General features: G+C 54.4%; 3 non-coding genes across 3 annotated transcripts; all 3 read right to left on the reverse strand.

Annotated features, from left to right (window-relative positions):
- Positions 1-10,877: 10,877 nt before the first annotated feature.
- TRNAK-CUU (transfer RNA lysine (anticodon CUU)) lies at positions 10,878-10,950 on the reverse strand. The gene has a single exon. It is a non-coding gene; the product is annotated as a tRNA-Lys (tRNA).
- A 5,554-nt stretch (positions 10,951-16,504) lies between these two features.
- TRNAK-CUU (transfer RNA lysine (anticodon CUU)) lies at positions 16,505-16,577 on the reverse strand. Its single transcript has one exon. It is a non-coding gene; the product is annotated as a tRNA-Lys (tRNA).
- Positions 16,578-19,281: 2,704 nt separating this feature from the next.
- On the reverse strand, positions 19,282-19,354 carry TRNAK-UUU (transfer RNA lysine (anticodon UUU)). Its single transcript has one exon. It is a non-coding gene; the product is annotated as a tRNA-Lys (tRNA).
- Between the last annotated feature and the right edge of the window lie 2,109 nt (positions 19,355-21,463).

Here is a 21,463-nt window from a genome sequence, read left to right on the forward strand (position 1 = left end):
AATGCATTGCGAACCCCTTTGGACCATCCAAAAGTGCCCCCAAAGGAAGGCATTGGGTACATCTGAAGTTCCCAGGGGAGCCTTTACGCAGCCCCATATGCAACTGGACCCTCCGGGTTCGCTGTTTCCGAGCATCCCTAAACATATCCCTAGCAGTCGTCGGAGACGAGTGAAAAATCAGGCCCCAGGAAATGCGTTCCGAGCCCCTTTGGACCATCCCAAAGTGTCACCAAAGGAAGGCTTTGGGTACAAGTGAACTCCCCAGGGGAGCCTTTACGCAGCCCCACATGCAACTGGACCCTCCGGGTTCGCTGTTTCCGAGCATCCCTAAACATAGCCCTTGCCGGCATCGAAGACGACTGAAAAATCAGGCCCACAGAAATGCGTTCCGAGCCCTTTTCGCCCATCCAAATGTGCCCCCAAAGGAAGACTATGGGTACAAATGAACTCCCCAGGGGAGCCTTTATGCAGCCCCACATGCAACTGGACCCTCCGGGTTCGCTGTTTCCGAGCATCCCTAAACATAACCCTAGCCGGCATCGAAGACAACTGAAAAATCAGGCCGCAGGAAATGCGTTACGAGCCCTTTTCGCCCATCCAAAAGTGCCCCCAAAGGAAGGTTTTGGGTACAAGAGAACTGCCCAGGGGAGCCTTTACGCAGCCCCATATGCAACTGGACCCTCAGGGTTCGCTGTTTCAGAGCAACCCTAAACATATCCCTAGCAGTCATCGGAGACGAGTGAAAAATCAGGCCCCAGGAAATGCGTTCCGAGCCCCTTTGGACCATTCCAAAGTGTCACCAAAGGAAGGCTTTGGGTACAAGTGAACTCCCCAGGGGAGCCTTTACGCAGCCCCACATGCAACTGGACCCTCCGGGTTCGCTGTTTCCGAGCAACGCTAAATATATCACTAGCCGGCATGGGAGAAGACTGAAAACCCGGGCCCCAGAAAAAGCGTTGCAAGCGCCTTTGGACCATCCCAAAGTGTCACCAAAGGAAGGCTTTGGGTACAAGTGAACTCCCCAGGGGAGCCTTTACGCAGCCCCACATGCAACTGGACCCTCCGGGTTCGATTTTTCCCAGCAACGCTAAATATATCACTAGCCGGCATGGGAGAAGACTGAAAACCCGGGCCCCAGAGAACGCGTTGCAAGCCCCTTTGGACCATCCCAAAGTGTCACCAAAGGAAGGCTTTGGGTACAAGTGAACTCCCCAGGGGAGCCTTTACGCAGCCCCACATGCAACTGGACCCTCCTGGTTCGCTGTTCATGAGCAAACCTAAACGTAGCCCTAGCCGTCATCGGAGACGAGTGAAAAATCAGGCCCCAGGAAATGCGTTGCGAACCCCTTTGGACCATCCAAAAGTGCCCCCAAAGGAAGGCATTGGGTACATCTGAAGTTCCCAGGGGAGCCTTTACGCAGCCCCATATGCAACTGGACCCTCCGGGTTCGCTGTTTCCGAGCATCCCTAAACATATCCCTAGCAGTCGTCGGAGACGAGTGAAAAATCAGGCCCCAGGAAATGCGTTCCGAGCCCCTTTGGACCATCCCAAAGTGTCACCAAAGGAAGGCTTTGGGTACAAGTGAACTCCCCAGGGGAGCCTTTACGCAGCCCCACATGCAACTGGACCCTCCGGGTTCGCTGTTTCCGAGCATCCCTAAACATAGCCCTTGCCGGCATCGAAGACGACTGAAAAATCAGGCCCACAGAAATGCGTTCCGAGCCCTTTTCGCCCATCCAAATGTGCCCCCAAAGGAAGACTATGGGTACAAATGAACTCCCCAGGGGAGCCTTTATGCAGCCCCACATGCAACTGGACCCTCCGGGTTCGCTGTTTCCGAGCATCCCTAAACATAACCCTAGCCGGCATCGAAGACAACTGAAAAATCAGGCCGCAGGAAATGCGTTACGAGCCCTTTTCGCCCATCCAAAAGTGCCCCCAAAGGAAGGTTTTGGGTACAAGAGAACTGCCCAGGGGAGCCTTTACGCAGCCCCATATGCAACTGGACCCTCAGGGTTCGCTGTTTCAGAGCAACCCTAAACATATCCCTAGCAGTCATCGGAGACGAGTGAAAAATCAGGCCCCAGGAAATGCGTTCCGAGCCCCTTTGGACCATTCCAAAGTGTCACCAAAGGAAGGCTTTGGGTACAAGTGAACTCCCCAGGGGAGCCTTTACGCAGCCCCACATGCAACTGGACCCTCCGGGTTCGCTGTTTCCGAGCAACGCTAAATATATCACTAGCCGGCATGGGAGAAGACTGAAAACCCGGGCCCCAGAAAAAGCGTTGCAAGCGCCTTTGGACCATCCCAAAGTGTCACCAAAGGAAGGCTTTGGGTACAAGTGAACTCCCCAGGGGAGCCTTTACGCAGCCCCACATGCAACTGGACCCTCCGGGTTCGATTTTTCCCAGCAACGCTAAATATATCACTAGCCGGCATGGGAGAAGACTGAAAACCCGGGCCCCAGAGAACGCGTTGCAAGCCCCTTTGGACCATCCCAAAGTGTCACCAAAGGAAGGCTTTGGGTACAAGTGAACTCCCCAGGGGAGCCTTTACGCAGCCCCACATGCAACTGGACCCTCCTGGTTCGCTGTTCATGAGCAAACCTAAACGTAGCCCTAGCCGTCATCGGAGACGAGTGAAAAATCAGGCCCCAGGAAATGCGTTGCGAACCCCTTTGGACCATCCAAAAGTGCCCCCAAAGGAAGGCATTGGGTACATCTGAAGTTCCCAGGGGAGCCTTTACGCAGCCCCATATGCAACTGGACCCTCCGGGTTCGCTGTTTCCGAGCATCCCTAAACATATCCCTAGCAGTCGTCGGAGACGAGTGAAAAATCAGGCCCCAGGAAATGCGTTCCGAGCCCCTTTGGACCATCCCAAAGTGTCACCAAAGGAAGGCTTTGGGTACAAGTGAACTCCCCAGGGGAGCCTTTACGCAGCCCCACATGCAACTGGACCCTCCGGGTTCGCTGTTTCCGAGCATCCCTAAACATAGCCCTTGCCGGCATCGAAGACGACTGAAAAATCAGGCCCACAGAAATGCGTTCCGAGCCCTTTTCGCCCATCCAAATGTGCCCCCAAAGGAAGACTATGGGTACAAATGAACTCCCCAGGGGAGCCTTTATGCAGCCCCACATGCAACTGGACCCTCCGGGTTAGCTGTTTCCGAGCATCCCTAAACATAACCCTAGCCAGCATCTAAGACAACTGAAAAATCAGGCCGCAGGAAATGCGTTACGAGCCCTTTTCGCCCATCCAAAAGTGCCCCCAAAGGAAGGTTTTGGGTACAAGAGAACTGCCCAGGGTAGCCTTTACGCAGCCCCACATGCAACTGGACCCTCCGGGTTCGATTTTTCCGAGCAATCCTAAATATATCCCGAGCCGGCAAGGGAGAAGACTGATAACCCGGGCCCCAGAAAACGCTTTGCAAGCCCCTTTGGACCATCCCAAAGTGTCACCAAAGGAAAGCTTTGGGTACAAGTGAACTCCCCAGGGGAGCCTTTACGCAGCCCCACATGCAACTGGACCCTCAGGGTTCGCTGTTCATGAGCAACCCTAAACATAGCCCTAGCCGGCATCGAAGACGACTGAAAAATCAGGCCCCAGGAAACACGTTGCAAGCCCCTTTGGACCATCCCGAAGTGTCACCAAAGGAAGGCTTTGGGTACAAGTGAACTCCCCAGGGGAGCCTTTACGCAGCCACACATGCAACTGGACCCTCCGGGTTCGCTGTTTCCGAGCATCCCTAAACATAGCCCTAGCAGTCATCGATGACGACTGAAAAATCAGGCCCCAGGAAATGCGTTGCGAGCCCTTTTCGCCCATCCAAAAGTGCCCCCAAAGGAAGGCTTTGGGTACAAGTGAAGTCCCCAGGGGAGCCTTTACGCAGCCCCACATGCAACTGGACCCTCCGGGTTCGCTGTTTCTGAGCATCCCTAAACATAACCCTAGCCGGCATCGAAGACGACTGAAAAATCAGGCCCCAGGAAATGCGTTGCGAGCCCTTTTCGCCCATCCAAAAGTGCCCCCAAAGGAAGGCTTTGGGTATAAGGGAACTCCCCAGGGGAGCCTTTACGCAGCCCCACATGCAACTGGACCCTCCGGGTTCGCTGTTCATGAGCAAACCTAAACGTAGCCCTAGCCGTCCTTGGAGACGAGTGAAAAATCAGGCCCCAGGAAATGCGTTAGAAGCCCTTTTCGCCCATCCAAAAGTGCCCCCAAAGGAAGGCTTTGGGTACAAGTGAACTCCCCAGGGGAGCCTTTACGCAGCCCCACATGCAACTGGACCCTCCGGGTTCGCTGTTTCCGAGCATCCCTAAACATAGCCCTAGCCGGCATCGACGGCGATTGAAAAATCAGGCCCCAGGAAATGCGTTACAAGCCCTTTTCGCCCATCCAAAAGTGCCCCCAAAGGAAGGCTTTGGGTACAAGTGAACTCCCCAGGGGAGCCTTTACGCAGCCCCATATGCAACTGGACCCTCCGGGTTCGCTGTTTCCGAGCAACCCTAAACGTAGCCCTAGCAGTCATCGGAGACGAGTGAAAAATCAGGCCCCAGGAAATGCGTTGCGAGCCCCTTTGGACCATCCAAAAGTGCCCCCAAAGGAAGGCTTTGGGTACAAGTGAACTCCCCAGGGGAGCCTTTACACTGCCCCACATGCAACTGGACCCTCCGGGTTCGCTGTTTCCGAGCAACCATAAACGTAGCCCTAGCAGTCATCGGAGACGAGTGAAAAATCAGGCCCCAGGAAATGCGTTCCGAGCCCCTTTGGACCATCCAAAAGTGTCACCAAAGGAAGGCTTTGGGTACAAGAGAACTCCCCAGGGGAGCCTTTACGCAGCCCCACATGCAACTGGACCCTCCCGGTTCGATTTTTTCGAGCAACGATAAATATATGACTTGCCGGCATGGGAGAAGACTGAAAACCCGGGCCCCACAAAACGCCTTGCAAGCCCCTTTGGACCATCCCAAAGTGTCACCAAAGGAAGGCTTTGGGTACAGGAGAACTCCCCAGGGGAGCCTTTACGCAGCCCCACATGAAACTGGACCCTCCGGGTTCGCTGTTTCCGAGCATCCCTAAACATAGCCCTAGCCGGCATCGAAGACGACTGAAAAATCAGGCCCCGGAAATGCGTTGCGAGCCCCTTTGGACCATCCAAAAGTGCCCCCAAAGGAAGGCTTTGGATACAAGTGAACTCCCCAGGGGAGCCTTTACGCAGCCCCACATGCAACTGGACCGTCCGCGTTCGCTGTTTCCGAGCATCCCTAAACATAGCCCTGGCCGGCATCGAAGACGTGTGTAAAATCAGGCCCCAGGAAATGCGTTGCGAGCCCTTTTCGCCCATCCAAAAGTGCCCCCAAATGAAGGCTTTGGATACAAGAGAACTCCCCAGGGGAGTCTTTACGCAGCCCCACATGCAACTGGACCCTTCGGGTTCGATTTTTCCGAGCAACCCTAAATATATCCCTAGCCGGCATGGGAGAAGACTGAAAACCCGGGCCCCAGAAAACGCGTTGCAAGCCCCTTTGGACCATCCAAAAGTGTCACCAAAGGAAGGCTTTGGGTACCAGAGAAATCCCCAGGGGAGCCTTTACGCAGCCCCACATGCAACTGGACCCTCCGGGTTCGCTGTTTCCGAGCATCACTAAACATAACACTAGCCGTCATCGGAGACGAGTGAAAAATCAGGCCCCAGGAAATGCGTTGCGAGCCCTTTTCGCCCATCCAAAAGTGCCCCCAAAGGAAGGCTTTGGGTACAAGTGAAGTCCCCAGGGGAGCCTTTACGCAGCCCCACATGCAACTGGACCCTCCGGGTTCGCTGTTTCCGAGCACCCCTAAACATAGCCCTGCCGGCATCGAAGACGACTGAAAAATCAGGCCCCAGGAAATACGTTGCAAGCCCTTTTTGCCCATGCAAAAGTGCCCCGAAAGGAAGGCTTTGGGTACAAGTGAACTCCCCAGGGGAGCCTTTACGCAGCCCCACATGCAACTGGACCCTCAGGGTTCGATTTTTCCGAGCAACGCTAAATATATCACTAGCCGGCTTGGGAGAAGACTGAAAACCCGGGCCCCAGAAAACGCGTTGCAAGCCCCTTTGGACCATCCAAAAGTGTCACCAAAGGAAGGCTTTGGGTACAAGTGAACTCCCCAGGGGAGCCTTTACGCAGCCCCACATGCAACTGGACCCTTCTGGTTCGCTGTTCATGAGCAAACCTAAACGTAGCCCTAGCCGTCATCGATGACGACTGAAAAATCAGGCCCCAGGAAATGCGTTGCGAGACCCTTTGGACCATCCAAAAGTGCCCCCAAAGGAAGGCTTTGGGTAGAAGTGAACTCCCCAGGGGAGCCTTTACGCAGCCCCACATGCAACTGGACCCTCAGGTTTCGCTGTTTCCGAGCAACCCTAAACATATCCCTAGCAGTCATCGGAGACGAGTGAAAAATCAGGCCCCAGGAAATGCGTTCCGAGCCCCTTTGGACCATTCCAAAGTGTCACCAAAGGAAGGCTTTGGGTAAAAGTGAACTCCCCAGGGGAGCCTTTACGCAGCCCCACATGCAACTGGACCCTCCGGGTTCGCTGTTTCCGACCAACGCTAAATATATCACTAGCCGGCATGGGAGAAGACTGAAAACCCGGGCCCTAGAAAACGCGTTGCAAGCCCCTTTGGACCATCCAAAAGTGTCACCAAAGGAAGGCTTTGGGTACAAGAGAACTCCCCAGGGGAGCCTTTACGCAGCCCCACATGCAACTGGACCATCCGGGTTCGCTGTTTCCGAGCATCCCTAAACATAGCCCTAGCCGTCATCGATGACGACTGAAAAATCAGGCCCCAGGAAATGCGTTACGAGCCCTTTTCGCCCATCCAAAAGTGCCCCCAAAGGAAGGCTTTGGGTACAAGTGAACTCCCCAGGGGAGCCTTTACGCAGCCCCACATGCAACTGGACCCTCCGGGTTCGCTGTTCATGAGCAAACCTAAACGTAGCCCTAGCCGTCCTTGGAGACGAGTGAAAAATCAGGCCCCAGGAAATGCGTTGCGAGCCCTTTTCGCCCATCCAAAAGTGCCCCCAAAGGAAGGCTTTGGGTACAAGAGAACTCCCCAGTGGAGCCTTTACGCAGCCCCACATGCAACTGGACCCTCCGGGTTCGATTTTTCCAAGCAACGCTAAATATATGACTTGCCGGCATGGGAGAAGACTGAAAACCCGGGCCACAGAAAATGCGTTACAAGCCCCTTTGGACCATCCAAAAGAGTCACCAAAGAAAGGCTTTGGGTACAAGTGAACTCCCCAGGGGAGCCTTTACGCAGCCCCACATGCAACTGGACCCTCCGGGTTCGCTGTTTCCGAGCATCCCTAAACATAGCCCTAGCCGGCATCGAAGACGAGTGAAAAATCAGGCCCCAGGAAATGCGTTACAAGCCCTTTTCGCCCATCCAAAAGTGCCCCCAAAGGAAGGCTTTGGGTACAAGTGAACTCCCCAGGGGAGCCTTTACGCAGCCACATATGCAACTGGACCCTCCGGGTTCGCTGTTTCCGAGCAACCCTAAACGTAGCCCTAGCAGTCATCGGAGACGAGTGAAAAATCAGGCCCCAGGAAATGCGTTGCGAGCCCCTTTGGACCATCCAAAAGTGCCCCCAAAGGAAGGCTTTGGGTACAAGTGAACTCCCCAGGGGAGCCTTTACACTGCCCCACATGCAACTGGACCCTCCGGGTTCGCTGTTTCCGAGCAACCATAAACGTAGCCCTAGCAGTCATCGGAGACGAGTGAAAAATCAGGCCCCAGGAAATGCGTTCCGAGCCCCTTTGGACCATCCAAAAGTGTCACCAAAGGAAGGCTTTGGGTACAAGAGAACTCCCCAGGGGAGCCTTTACGCAGCCCCACATGCAACTGGACCCTCCCGGTTCGATTTTTTCGAGCAACGCTAAATATATGACTTGCCGGCACGGGAGAAGACTGAAAACCCGGGCCCCACAAAACGCCTTGCAAGCCCCTTTGGACCATCCCAAAGTGTCAACAAAGGAAGGCTTTGGGTACAAGTGAACTCCCCAGGGGAGCCTTTACACTGCCCCACATGCAACTGGACCCTCCCGGTTCGCTGTTCATGAGCAAACCTAAACGTAGCCCTAGCCGTCATCGGAGACGAGTGAAAAATCAGGCCCCAGGAAATGCGTTGCGAGCCCCTTTGGACCATCCAAAAGTGTCACCAAATGAAGGCTTTGGGTACAAGAGAACTCCCCAGGGGAGCCTTTACGCAGCCCCACATGCAACTGGACCGTCCGCGTTCGCTGTTTCCGAGCATCCCTAAACATAGCCCTGGCCGGCATAGAAGACGACTGAAAAATCAGGCCCCAGGAAATGCGTTGCGAGCCCTTTTCGCCCATCCAAAAGTGCCCCCAAAGGAAGGCTTTGGATACAAGAGAACTCCCCAGGGGAGCCTTTACGCAGCCCCACATGCAACTGGACCCTCCGGGTTCGATTTTTCCCAGCAACGCTAAATATATCACTAACCGGCATGGGAGAAGACTGAAAATCCGGGGCCCAGAAAACGCGTTGCAAGCCCCTTTGGACCATCCAAAAGTGTCACCAAAGGAAGGCTTTGGGTACAAGTGAACTCCCCAGGGGAGCCTATACGCAGCCCCACATGCAACTGGACCCTCCGGGTTCGCTGTTCATGAGCAAACCTAAACGTAGCCCTAGCAGTCATCGGAGACGAGTGAAAAATCAGGCTCCAGGAAATGCGTTACAAGCCCTTTTCGCCCATCCAAAAGTGCCCCCAAAGGAAGGCTTTGGGTACAAGTGAACTCCCCAGGGGAGCCTTTACGCAGCCCCATATGCAACTGGACCCTCCGGGTTCGCTGTTTCCGAGCAACCCTAAACGTAGCCCTAGCAGTCATCGGAGACGAGTGGAAAATCAGGCCCCAGGAAATGCGTTGCGAGTCCCTTTGGACCATCCAAAAGTGCCCCCAAAGGAAGGCTTTGGGTACAAGTGAACTCCCCAGGGGAGCCTTTACGCAGCCCCACATGCAACTGGACCCTCCGAGTTCGCTGTTTCCGAGCATCCCTAAACATAGACCTACCCGTCATCGACGACGATTGAAAAAACAGGCCCCAGGAAATGCGTTACAAGCCCTTTTCGCCCATCCAAAAGTGCAACCAAAGGAAGGCTTTGGGTACAAGTGAACTCCCCAGGGGAGCCTTTACGCAGCCCCACATGCAACTGGACCCTCCGGGTTCGCTGTTTCCGAGCATCCCTAAACATAGCCCTAGACGGCATCGAAGACGACTGAAAAATCATTCCCCAGGAAATGCGTTTCAAGCCCTTTTCGCCCATCCAAAAGTGCCCCCAAAGGAAGGCTTTGGGTACATCTGAAGTTCCCAGGGGAGCCTTTACGCAGCCCCATATGCAACTGGCCCCTCCGGGTTCGCTGTTCCTGAGCAAAACTAAACGTAGCCCTAGCCGTCATTGGAGACGACTGAAAAATCAGGCCCCAGGAAATGCGTTGCGAGCCCCTTTGGACCATCCAAAAGTGCCCCCAAAGGAAGGCTTTGGGTACAAGAGAACTCCCCAGGGGAGCCTTTACGCAGCCCCACATGCAACTGGACCCTCCGGGTTCGCTGTTTCCGAGCAAACCTAAACGTAGCCCTAGCAGTCATCGGAGACGAGTGAAAAATCAGGCCCCAGGAAATGCGTTACGAGCCCCTTTGGACCATCCCGAAGTGTCACCAAAGGAAGGCTTTGGGTACATCTGAAGTTCCCAGGGGAGCCTTTACGCAGCCCCATATGCAACTGGCCCCTCCGGGTTCACTGTTTCCAAGCAACCCTAAACATAGCCCTAGCAGTCATCGGAGACGACTGAAAAATCAGGCCCCAGGAAATGCGTTCCGAGCCCCTTTGGACCATCCAAAAGTGTCACCAAAGGAAGGCTTTGGGTACAAGTGAACTGCCCAGGGGAGCCTTTACACTGCCCCACATGCAACTGGACCCTCCGGGTTCGCTGTTCATGAGCAAACCTAAACGTAGCCCTAGCCGTCTTCGGAGACGAGTGAAAAATCAGGCCCCAGGAAATGCGTTGCGAGCCCCTTTGGACCATCCAAAAGTGCCCCCAAAGGAAGGCTTTGGGTACAAGAGAACTCCCCAGGGGAGCCTTTACGCAGCCCCACATGCAACTGGCCCCTCCGGGTTCGCTGTTTCCGAGCATCCCTAAACATAGCCCTAGCCGGCATCGAAGACGACTGAAAAATCAGGCCCCAGGAAATGCGTTGCATAGATGTCCTGGTTTCAGTTAGCACAGAATTAATTTTCTTCCTAGTAGCTGGTGGAATGCTGTGTTTTGGCTTAGGATGAGAAGAGTGCTGATAACACCCCGATGCTTTAATTGTTGCAGAGCAGTGCTTATACTAAGCCAAGGACATCTCAGCCTTTTGCTCTGTCCTGCCAACGGGCAGGCTGGGGGTGCAGTAAGAGCTGGGAGGGGACAGACCCAGGACAGGTGACCCAAACTAGCCAAAGGGGTATTCCATACCATCTGACGTCATGCTAAACAATATAAAGGGGTGGCTAGCTGGGGGGAGGGGGCCGGACTGCTCGGGGTTAGGCTGGGCATCGGTCAGCGGGTGGTGAGCAATTGCATTGTGCATCACTTGTTTGTACATACTATTACTTTCGTATTATCACCATTGTATCATTATTATTATTATTGTTATTATTATTTTGTTATTATTATTTTCCTGTCTTATAAAACTGTCTTTATCTCAACTCACGGGCTTCACTCTCCATTTCTCTCCCCCGTCCCAGAGAGGGAGGGGGGAGGGTGAGCGAACGGCTGCGTGGTGTTTAACTGCCAGCCGGGTTAAACCACGACAGCCTTTTTGGCGCCCAACGTGGGCCTCGAACCCACGACCCTGAGATTAAGAGTCTCATGCTCTACCGACTGAGCTAGCCGAGCGTTGCGAGCCCTTTTCGCCCATCGAAAAGTGCCCCCAAAGGAAGGCTTTGGGTACATCTGAAGTTCCCAGGGGAGCCTTTACGCAGGCCCATATGCAACTGGCCCCTCCGGGTTCGCTGTTTCCGAGCAAAACTAAACGTAGCCCTAGCCGTCATTGGAGACGACTGAAAAATCAGGCCCCAGGAAATGCGTTGCGAGCCCCTTTGGACCATCCAAAAGTGCCCCCAAAGGAAGGCTTTGGGTACAAGAGAACTCCCCAGGGGAGCCTTTACGCAGCCCCACATGCAACTGGACCCTCCGGGTTCGCTGTTTCCGAGCAAACCTAAACATAGCCCTAGCAGTCATCGGAGACGAGTGAAAAATCAGGCCCCAGGAAATGCGTTCCGAGCCCCTTTGGACCATCCAAAAGTGTCACCAAAGGAAGGCTTTGGGTACAAGAGAACTCCCCAGGGGAGCCTTTACGCAGCCGCACATGCACCTGGAACCTCCGGGTTCGCTGTTTCCGAGTAACCCTAAATATATCCCTAGCCGGCATGGAAGAAGACTGAAAACCCGGGCCCCAAAAAACGCCTTGCAAGCCCCTTTGGACCATCCCAAAGTGTCACCAAAGGAAGGCTTTGGGTACAAGAGAACTCCCCAGGGGAGCCTTTACGCAGCCCCACATGAAACTGGACCCTCCGGGTTCGCTGTTTCCGAGCATCCCTAAACATAGCCCTAGCCGGCATCGAAGACGACTGAAAAATCAGGCCCCAGGAAATGCGTTGCGAGCCCCTTTGGACCATCCAAAAGTGCCCCCAAAGGAAGGCTTTGGATACAAGTGAACTCCCCAGGGGAGCCTTTACGCAGCCCCACATGCAACTGGACCGTCTGCGTTCGCTGTTTCCGAGCATCCCTAAACATAGCCCTGGCCGGCATAGAAGACGACTGAAAAATCAGGCCCCAGGAAATGCGTTGCGAGACCTTTTCGCCCATCCAAAAGTGCCCCCAAAGGAAGGCTTTGGGTACAAGTGAACTCCCCAGGGGAGCCTTTACGCAGCCCCACATGCAACTGGACCCTCCGGGTTCGCTGTTTCCGAGCATCCCTAAACATAGCCCTAGCCGGCATCGAAGACGACTGAAAAATCAGGCCCCAGGAAATGCGTTGCGAGCCCCTTTGGACCATCCAAAAGTGCCCCCAAAGGAAGGCTTTGGATACAAGTGAACTCCCCAGGGGAGCCTTTACGCAGCCCCACATGCAACTGGACCGTCCGCGTTCGCTGTTTCCGAGCATCCCTAAACATAGCCCTGGCCGGCATAGAAGACGACTGAAAAATCAGGCCCCAGGAAATGCGTTGCGAGCCCTTTTCGCCCATCCAAAAGTGCCCCCAAAGGAAGGCTTTGGATACAAGAGAACTCCCCAGGGGAGCCTTTACGCAGCCCCACATGCAACTGGACCCTCCGGGTTCGATTTTTCCCAGCAACGCTAAATATATCACTAACCGGCATGGGAGAAGTCTGAAAATCCGGGGCCCAGAAAACGCGTTGCAAGCCCCTTTGGACCATCCAAAAGTGTCACCAAAGGAAGGCTTTGGGTACAAGTGAACTCCCCAGGGGAGCCTATACGCAGCCCCACATGCAACTGGACCCTCCGGGTTCGCTGTTCATGAGCAAACCTAAACGTAGCCCTAGCCGTCCTTGGAGAACACTGAAAACCTGGGCCACAGAAAAAGCGTTACAAGCCCCTTTGGACTATCCAAAAGAGTCACCAAAGAAAGGCTTTGGGTACAAGTGAACTGCCCAGGGGAGCCTTTACGCAGCCCCACATGCAACTGGACCCTCCGGGTTCGCTGTTTCCGAGCATCCCTAAACATAGCCCTAGCCGGCATCGAAGACGACTGAAAAATCAGGCCCCAGGAAATGCGTTGCGAGCCCCTTTGGACCATCCAAAAGTGCCCCCAAAGGAAGGCTTTGGGTACAAGTGAACTCCCCAGGGGAGCCTTTACACTGCCCCACATGCAACTGGACCCTCCGGGTTCGCTGTTTCCGAGCAACCATAAACGTAGCCCTAGCAGTCATCGGAGACGAGTGAAAAATCAGGCCCCAGGAAATGCGTTCCGAGCCCCTTTGGACCATCCAAAAGTGTCACCAAAGGAAGGCTTTGGGTACAAGAGAACTCCCCAGGGGAGCCTTTACGCAGCCCCACATGCAACTGGACCCTCCCGGTTCGATTTTTTCGAGCAACGCTAAATATATGACTTGCCGGCACGGGAGAAGACTGAAAACCCGGGCCCCACAAAACGCCTTGCAAGCCCCTTTGGACCATCCCAAAGTGTCAACAAAGGAAGGCTTTGGGTACAAGTGAACTCCCCAGGGGAGCCTTTACACTGCCCCACATGCAACTGGACCCTCCCGGTTCGCTGTTCATGAGCAAACCTAAACGTAGCCCTAGCCGTCATCGGAGACGAGTGAAAAATCAGGCCCCAGGAAATGCGTTGCGAGCCCCTTTGGACCATCCAAAAGTGTCACCAAATGAAGGCTTTGGGTACAAGAGAACTCCCCAGGGGAGCCTTTACGCAGCCCCACATGAAACTGGACCCTCCGGGTTCGCTGTTTCCGAGCATCCCTAAACATAGCCCTAGCCGGCATCGATGACGACTGAAAAATCAGGCCCCAGGAAATGCGTTAGAAGCCCCATTCGCGCATCCAAAAGTGCCCCCAAAGGAAGGCTTTGGGTACAAGTGAACTCCCCAGGGGAGCCTTTACGCAGCCCCACATGCAACTGGACCCTCCGGGTTCGCTGTTTCCGAGCATCCCTAAACATAGCCCTAGCCGGCATCGAAGACGACTGAAAAATCAGGCCCCAGGAAATGCGTTGCGAGCCCCTTTGGACCATCCAAAAGTGCCCCCAAAGGAAGGCTTTGGATACAAGTGAACTCCCCAGGGGAGCCTTTACGCAGCCCCACATGCAACTGGACCGTCCGCGTTCGCTGTTTCCGAGCATCCCTAAACATAGCCCTGGCCGGCATAGAAGACGACTGAAAAATCAGGCCCCAGGAAATGCGTTGCGAGCCCTTTTCGCCCATCCAAAAGTGCCCCCAAAGGAAGGCTTTGGATACAAGAGAACTCCCCAGGGGAGCCTTTACGCAGCCCCACATGCAACTGGACCCTCCGGGTTCGATTTTTCCCAGCAACGCTAAATATATCACTAACCGGCATGGGAGAAGACTGAAAATCCGGGGCCCAGAAAACGCGTTGCAAGCCCCTTTGGACCATCCAAAAGTGTCACCAAAGGAAGGCTTTGGGTACAAGTGAACTCCCCAGGGGAGCCTATACGCAGCCCCACATGCAACTGGACCCTCCGGGTTCGCTGTTCATGAGCAAACCTAAACGTAGCCCTAGCAGTCATCGGAGACGAGTGAAAAATCAGGCTCCAGGAAATGCGTTACAAGCCCTTTTCGCCCATCCAAAAGTGCCCCCAAAGGAAGGCTTTGGGTACAAGTGAACTCCCCAGGGGAGCCTTTACGCAGCCCCATATGCAACTGGACCCTCCGGGTTCGCTGTTTCCGAGCAACCCTAAACGTAGCCCTAGCAGTCATCGGAGACGAGTGAAAAATCAGGCCCCAGGAAATGCGTTGCGAGTCCCTTTGGACCATCCAAAAGTGCCCCCAAAGGAAGGCTTTGGGTACAAGTGAACTCCCCAGGGGAGCCTTTACGCAGCCCCACATGCAACTGGACCCTCCGAGTTCGCTGTTTCCGAGCATCCCTAAACATAGACCTACCCGTCATCGACGACGATTGAAAAAACAGGCCCCAGGAAATGCGTTACAAGCCCTTTTCGCCCATCCAAAAGTGCAACCAAAGGAAGGCTTTGGGTACAAGTGAACTCCCCAGGGGAGCCTTTACGCAGCCCCACATGCAACTGGACCCTCCGGGTTCGCTGTTTCCGAGCATCCCTAAACATAGCCCTAGACGGCATCGAAGACGACTGAAAAATCATTCCCCAGGAAATGCGTTTCAAGCCCTTTTCGCCCATCCAAAAGTGCCCCCAAAGGAAGGCTTTGGGTACATCTGAAGTTCCCAGGGGAGCCTTTACGCAGCCCCATATGCAACTGGCCCCTCCGGGTTCGCTGTTCCTGAGCAAAACTAAACGTAGCCCTAGCCGTCATTGGAGACGACTGAAAAATCAGGCCCCAGGAAATGCGTTGCGAGCCCCTTTGGACCATCCAAAAGTGCCCCCAAAGGAAGGCTTTGGGTACAAGAGAACTCCCCAGGGGAGCCTTTACGCAGCCCCACATGCAACTGGACCCTCCGGGTTCGCTGTTTCCGAGCAAACCTAAACGTAGCCCTAGCAGTCATCGGAGACGAGTGAAAAATCAGGCCCCAGGAAATGCGTTACGAGCCCCTTTGGACCATCCCGAAGTGTCACCAAAGGAAGGCTTTGGGTACATCTGAAGTTCCCAGGGGAGCCTTTACGCAGCCCCATATGCAACTGGCCCCTCCGGGTTCACTATTTCCAAGCAACCCTAAACATAGCCCTAGCAGTCATCGGAGACGACTGAAAAATCAGGCCCCAGGAAATGCGTTCCGAGCCCCTTTGGACCATCCAAAAGTGTCACCAAAGGAAGGCTTTGGGTACAAGTGAACTGCCCAGGGGAGCCTTTACACTGCCCCACATGCAACTGGACCCTCCGGGTTCGCTGTTCATGAGCAAACCTAAACGTAGCCCTAGCCGTCTTCGGAGACGAGTGAAAAATCAGGCCCCAGGAAATGCGTTGCGAGCCCCTTTGGACCATCCAAAAGTGCCCCCAAAGGAAGGCTTTGGGTACAAGAGAACTCCCCAGGGGAGCCTTTACGCAGCCCCACATGCAACTGGCCCCTCCGGGTTCGCTGTTTCCGAGCATCCCTAAACATAGCCCTAGCCGGCATCGAAGACGACTGAAAAATCAGGCCCCAGGAAATGCGTTGCATAGATGTCCTGGTTTCAGTTAGCACAGAATTAATTTTCTTCCTAGTAGCTGGTGGAATGCTGTGTTTTGGCTTAGGATGAGAAGAGTGCTGATAACACCCCGATGCTTTAATTGTTGCAGAGCAGTGCTTATACTAAGCCAAGGACATCTCAGCCTTTTGCTCTGTCCTGCCAACGGGCAGGCTGGGGGTGCAGTAAGAGCTGGGAGGGGACAGACCCAGGACAGGTGACCCAAACTAGCCAAAGGGGTATTCCATACCATCTGACGTCATGCTAAACAATATAAAGGGGTGGCTAGCTGGGGGGAGGGGGCCGGACTGCTCGGGGTTAGGCTGGGCATCGGTCAGCGGGTGGTGAGCAATTGCATTGTGCATCACTTGTTTGTACATACTATTACTTTCGTATTATCACCATTGTATCATTATTATTATTATTGTTATTATTATTTTGTTATTATTATTTTCCTGTCTTATAAAACTGTCTTTATCTCAACTCACGGGCTTCACTCTCCATTTCTCTCCCCCGTCCCAGAGAGGGAGGGGGGAGGGTGAGCGAACGGCTGCGTGGTGTTTAACTGCCAGCCGGGTTAAACCACGACAGCCTTTTTGGCGCCCAACGTGGGCCTCGAACCCACGACCCTGAGATTAAGAGTCTCATGCTCTACCGACTGAGCTAGCCGAGCGTTGCGAGCCCTTTTCGCCCATCGAAAAGTGCCCCCAAAGGAAGGCTTTGGGTACATCTGAAGTTCCCAGGGGAGCCTTTACGCAGGCCCATATGCAACTGGCCCCTCCGGGTTCGCTGTTTCCGAGCAAAACTAAACGTAGCCCTAGCCGTCATTGGAGACGACTGAAAAATCAGGCCCCAGGAAATGCGTTGCGAGCCCCTTTGGACCATCCAAAAGTGCCCCCAAAGGAAGGCTTTGGGTACAAGAGAACTCCCCAGGGGAGCCTTTACGCAGCCCCACATGCAACTGGACCCTCCGGGTTCGCTGTTTCCGAGCAAACCTAAACATAGCCCTAGCCGGCATGGAAGAAGACTGAAAACCCGGGCCCCAAAAAACGCCTTGCAAGCCCCTTTGGACCATCCCAAAGTGTCACCAAAGGAAGGCTTTGGGTACAAGAGAACTCCCCAGGGGAGCCTTTACGCAGCCCCACATGAAACTGGACCCTCCGGGTTCGCTGTTTCCGAGCATCCCTAAACATAGCCCTAGCCGGCATCGAAGACGACTGAAAAATCAGGCCCCAGGAAATGCGTTGCGAGCCCCTTTGGACCATCCAAAAGTGCCCCCAAAGGAAGGCTTTGGATACAAGTGAACTCCCCAGGGGAGCCTTTACGCAGCCCCACATGCAACTGGACCGTCTGCGTTCGCTGTTTCCGAGCATCCCTAAACATAGCCCTGGCCGGCATAGAAGACGACTGAAAAATCAGGCCCCAGGAAATGCGTTGCGAGACCTTTTCGCCCATCCAAAAGTGCCCCCAAAGGAAGGCTTTGGGTACAAGTGAACTCCCCAGGGGAGCCTTTACGCAGCCCCACATGCAACTGGACCCTCCGGGTTCGCTGTTTCCGAGCATCCCTAAACATAGCCCTAGCCGGCATCGAAGACGACTGAAAAATCAGGCCCCAGGAAATGCGTTGCGAGCCCCTTTGGACCATCCAAAAGTGCCCCCAAAGGAAGGCTTTGGATACAAGTGAACTCCCCAGGGGAGCCTTTACGCAGCCCCACATGCAACTGGACCGTCCGCGTTCGCTGTTTCCGAGCATCCCTAAACATAGCCCTGGCCGGCATAGAAGACGACTGAAAAATCAGGCCCCAGGAAATGCGTTGCGAGCCCTTTTCGCCCATCCAAAAGTGCCCCCAAAGGAAGGCTTTGGATACAAGAGAACTCCCCAGGGGAGCCTTTACGCAGCCCCACATGCAACTGGACCCTCCGGGTTCGATTTTTCCCAGCAACGCTAAATATATCACTAACCGGCATGGGAGAAGTCTGAAAATCCGGGGCCCAGAAAACGCGTTGCAAGCCCCTTTGGACCATCCAAAAGTGTCACCAAAGGAAGGCTTTGGGTACAAGTGAACTCCCCAGGGGAGCCTATACGCAGCCCCACATGCAACTGGACCCTCCGGGTTCGCTGTTCATGAGCAAACCTAAACGTAGCCCTAGCCGTCCTTGGAGAACACTGAAAACCTGGGCCACAGAAAAAGCGTTACAAGCCCCTTTGGACTATCCAAAAGAGTCACCAAAGAAAGGCTTTGGGTACAAGTGAACTGCCCAGGGGAGCCTTTACGCAGCCCCACATGCAACTGGACCCTCCGGGTTCGCTGTTTCCGAGCATCCCTAAACATAGCCCTAGCCGGCATCGAAGACGACTGAAAAATCAGGCCCCAGGAAATGCGTTGCAAGCCCTTTTCGCCCATCCAAAAGTGCCCCCAAAGGAAGGCTTTGGGTACAAGTGAACTGCCCAGGGGAGCCTTTACACTGCCCCACATGCAACTGGACCCTCCGGGTTCGCTGTTCATGAGCAAACCTAAACGTAGCCCAAGCCGTCTTCGGAGACGAGTGAAAAATCAGGCCCCAGGAAATGCGTTGCGAGCCCCTTTGGACCATCCAAAAGTGCCCCCAAAGGAAGGCATTGGGTACAAGTGAACTCCCCAGGGGAGCCTTTACGCAGCCCCACATGCAACTGGCCCCTCCGGGTTCGCTGTTTCCGAGCATCCCTAAACATAGCCCTTGCCGGCATCGAAGACGACTGAAAAATCAGGCCCCAGGAAATGCGTTGCATAGATGTCCTGGTTTCAGTTAGCACAGAATTAATTTTCTTCCTAGTAGCTGGTGGAATGCTGTGTTTTGGCTTAGGATGAGAAGAGTGCTGATAACACCCCGATGCTTTAATTGTTGCAGAGCAGTGCTTATACTAAGCCAAGGACATCTCAGCCTTTTGCTCTGTCCTGCCAACGGGCAGGCTGGGGGTGCAGTAAGAGCTGGGAGGGGACAGACCCAGGACAGGTGACCCAAACTAGCCAAAGGGGTATTCCATACCATCTGACGTCATGCTAAACAATATAAAGGGGTGGCTAGCTGGGGGGAGGGGGCCGGACTGCTCGGGGTTAGGCTGGGCATCGGTCAGCGGGTGGTGAGCAATTGCATTGTGCATCACTTGTTTGTACATACTATTACTTTCGTATTATCACCATTGTATCATTATTATTATTATTGTTGTTATTATTTTGTTTTTATTATTTTCCTGTCTTATAAAACTGTCTTTATCTCAACTCACGGGCTTCACTCTCCATTTCTCTCCCCCGTCCCAGAGAGGGAGGGGGGAGGGTGAGCGAACGGCTGCGTGGTGTTTAACTGCCAGCCGGGTTAAACCACGACAGCCTTTATGGCGCACAACGTGGGCCTCGAACCCACGACCCTGAGATTAAAAGTCTCATGCTCTACCGACTGAGCTAGCCGGGCGTTGCGAGCCCTTTTCGCCCATCGAAAAGTGCCCCCAAAGGAAGGCTTTGGGTACATCTGAAGTTCCCAGGGGAGCCTTTACGCAGCCCCATATGCAACTGGCCCCTCCGGGTTCGCTGTTCCTGAGCAAAATTAAACGTAGCCCTAGCCGTCATTGGAGACGACTGAAAAATCAGGCCCCAGGAAATGCGTTGCGAGCCCCTTTGGACCATCCAAAAGTGCCCCCAAAGGAAGGCTTTGGGTACAAGAGAACTCCCCAGGGGAGCCTTTACGCAGCCCCACATGCAACTGGACCCTCCGGGTTCGCTGTTTCCGAGCAAACCTAAACATAGCCCTAGCAGTCATCGGAGACGAGTGAAAAATCAGGCCCCAGGAAATGCGTTCCGAGCCCCTTTGGACCATCCAAAAGTGTCACCAAAGGAAGGCTTTGGGTACAAGAGAACTCCCCAGGGGAGCCTTTACGCAGCCGCACATGCACCTGGACCCTCCGGGTTCGATTTTTCCGAGCAACGCTAAATATATCACTAGCCGGCATGGGAGAAGACTGAAAACCCGGGCCCCAGAAAACGCGTTGCAAGCCCCTTTGGACCATCCAAAAGTGTCACCAAATGAAGGCTTTGGGTACAAGTGAACTCCCCAGGGGAGCCTTTACGCAGCCCCACATGCAACTGGACCCTCAGGGTTTGCTGTTTCTGAGCGTCCCTAAACATAGCCCTAGCTGGCATAGAAGACGACTGAAAAATCAGGCCCCAGGAATTGCGTTGCGAGCCCTTTTCGCCCATCCAAAAGTGCCCCCAAAGGAAGGCTTTGGGTACAAGTGAACTCCCCAGGGGAGCCTTTACGCAGCCCCACATGCAACTGGACCCTCCGGGTTCGCTGTTTCCGAGCATCCCTAAACATAGCCCTAGCCGGCATCGAAGACGACTGAAAAATCAGGCCCCAGGAAATGCGTTGCAAGCCCTTTTCGCCCATCCAAAAGTGCCCCCAAAGGAAGGCTTTGGGTACAAGTGAAGTCCCCAGGGGAGCCTTTACGCAGCCCCACATGCAACTGGACCCTCCGGGTTCGCTGTTTCCGAGCATCCCTATACATACCGCTAGCCGGCATAGATGACAACTGAAAAATCAGGCCCCAGGAAATGCGTTACGAGCCATTTTTGGCCATCCAAAAGTGCCCCCAAAGGAGGCTTTGGGTACAAGTGAACTCCCCAGGGGAGCCTTTACGCAGCCCCACATGCAACTGGACCCTCCGGGTTCGCTGTTTCCGAGCATCCTTAAACATAGCCCTTGCCGGCATCGAAGACGACTGAAAAATCAGGCCCCAGGAAATGCGTTCCGAGCCATTTTCGCCCATCCAAACGTGCCCCCAAACGAAGACTATGGGTACAAGTGAACTCCGCAGGGGAGCCTTTACGCAGCCCCACATGCAACTGGACCCTCCGGGTTCGCTGTTCATGAGCAAACCTAAACGTAGCCCTAGCCGTCATTGGAGACGACTGAAAAATCAGGCCCCAGGAAATGCGTTGCGAGCCCTTTTCGCCCATCCAAAAGTGCCCCCAAAGGAAGGCTTTGGGTACAAGAGAACTCCCCAGGGGAGCCTTTACGCAGCACCACATGCAACTGGACCCTTCGGGTTCGATTTTTCCAAGCAACCCTAAATATATCCCTAGCCGGCATAGGAGAAGACTGAAAACCCGGGCCCCAGAAGACGCGTTGCAAGCCCCTTTGGACCATCCAAAAGTGTCACCAAAGGAAGGCTTTGGGTACAAGTGAACTCCCCAGGGGAGCCTTTACGCAGCCCCACATGCAACTGGACACTCCGGGTTCGCTGTTTCCGAGCATCTCTAAACATAACCCTAGCTGGCATCGAAGACGACTGAAAAATCAGGCCCCAGGAATTGCGTTGCGAGCCCTTTTCGCCCATCCAAAAGTGCCCCCAAAGGAAGGCTTTGGGTACAAGTGAACTCCCCAGGGGAGCCTTTACGCAGCCCCACATGCAACTGGACCCTCCGGGTTCGCTGTTTCCGAGCTTCCTTAAACATAACGCTACCCGGCATCGAAGACGACTGAAAAATCAGGCCCCAGGAAATGCGTTACGAGCCCTTTTCGCCC

Source organism: Anas platyrhynchos, chromosome 34 (genome assembly GCF_047663525.1).
Source record: "Anas platyrhynchos isolate ZD024472 breed Pekin duck chromosome 34, IASCAAS_PekinDuck_T2T, whole genome shotgun sequence".
Taxonomy (NCBI): Eukaryota; Metazoa; Chordata; class Aves; order Anseriformes; family Anatidae; genus Anas; species Anas platyrhynchos.